Below are 1,737 nucleotides of genomic sequence, written 5' to 3' on the forward strand. Positions count from 1 at the left end.
TGTATGTGTTTTGGAACACTGAGTGAGACAGGACTGTCACATCGGCACCTGTGTCCATTTTGAATGTCACACTGCTCTCATGGATGCCAATTTTGACCATCCAAGGATCCCCATCCTTCGTGACACTGCCGAGGAAGATTTCCTCCTCATCTTCTTCAACTTCATGCACTGATTTGGACTTACACACACGCTTGTAATGTCCCCTCCTCCCACATGCATGACATCTCACTTCATTAGCAGGACAGTCACTTTTTTGATGGGATGGAGAGCTGCCACAATTTTGACAAAGTGACTGTGCGCCCTTGTCCTTGCTGTACTGAATACTGTGTGGCTTGTACTTTGGGCTATCAACATATTGAGGTTTGTTTTTAGCAGACTTGAAGTTGCTCTTGAACACTATCAACAGATTTTGCATCACTTGCCTCTGAACTGGTGGTGTCCCCTCGGAGAGTAGACTGCTGCCTTTTCACCTCCTCGCTCTGTCGTGCCATTCTTATGGCTTTATCCAAGGTTAGATCCGCGTCCAACTGCATGCGTTCAGACAGCCCCTTGTCTTGCAATCCGATGACAAGTCTGTCTCTGATCAGTTCATTGTGTAGCATCCCATAGCTACAATGCTCCGCCAGCGCATATAGTGCAGTGACAAACGAATCCACACTCTCCCCTTCTTTCTGCTTGCGCATGTTAAACTTAGCACGCTCGTAGATAACATTTTTCTTCACAACAAAAAAACCTTGTAATCCATCGCGCACTCCCTGGTATGTACGTCTTTGAGCAGCCGTCAAATTTAGCCCACGGAGAATATCATCACCCTCGTCCCCCATGCAATAAATCAATGTGTTTACTTGATTGTCCTCGGAGCTTGCATTTAGGTTACTTGCCAGGCGAAATCTTTCAAATCTCCGGATCCATTTGTCCCACTCTTGCGGATTTGAAAAGTCAAAGGACTCCGGTGGCTGGATGTTGAACGTAGCGCACGGTCCCACGGCAACCACCAGCGCGTCGGGTTGCCGTGCAGGTGCTGCTGCGGCTCCGTCTCCCTCGCTCATGTTGTCCTTCACTTCTTTCCCCACAGACGCGTACAAACTATCTTTACACTTGGCTCACACTCCACATTTAACTACAGGACTTCTGACACCATGTCGAGTTACTTAATTAATACGCGAGTCCAGCTGTACTTTGTAACGTGGATACATTTATTATAGCCCAGTCACACGTGTCACCTCTCTAGCTCACTCCCACCGTGTCTCCCGCTCCGTCGCACACTCGTGACGTCATAGCCTGTCGACTCTGTAGTTCTCTCATAATACAATCACACCACAATCATGTTAGAGTAAAGTGAACTGAAAGTGAAATAAAAACTATTTTTTTTGCAAGCAGTGAGAAACAGCGCTCTCTGGCGTGAGTGTAAAAGCTTACCGCAACTGGTATTCCCTGCCAGTCTCCCATCCAAGTACTAACCAGCAGAGGTGTGGACTCGAGTCACATGACTTGGACTCGAGTCATGAATTTCATGACTTTAGACTCGACTTGACAAAATGTAAAAAGACTTGCAACTCGACTTAGACTTTAACATCAATGACTTGTGACTTGACTTGGACTTGAGCCTTTTGACTTGACATGACTTGCTACTTTCCCCAAAACCCAACGATTAAAAAGTTATTCAGGAGCGCTCCGTATCTTCCATTGTGTACGCGTGTTTGTCAACATGTGTGCGATGACAGCCTGTGCGCTATC

Source organism: Nerophis ophidion, linkage group LG01 (genome assembly GCF_033978795.1).
Source record: "Nerophis ophidion isolate RoL-2023_Sa linkage group LG01, RoL_Noph_v1.0, whole genome shotgun sequence".
Classification (NCBI taxonomy): Eukaryota; Metazoa; Chordata; class Actinopteri; order Syngnathiformes; family Syngnathidae; genus Nerophis; species Nerophis ophidion.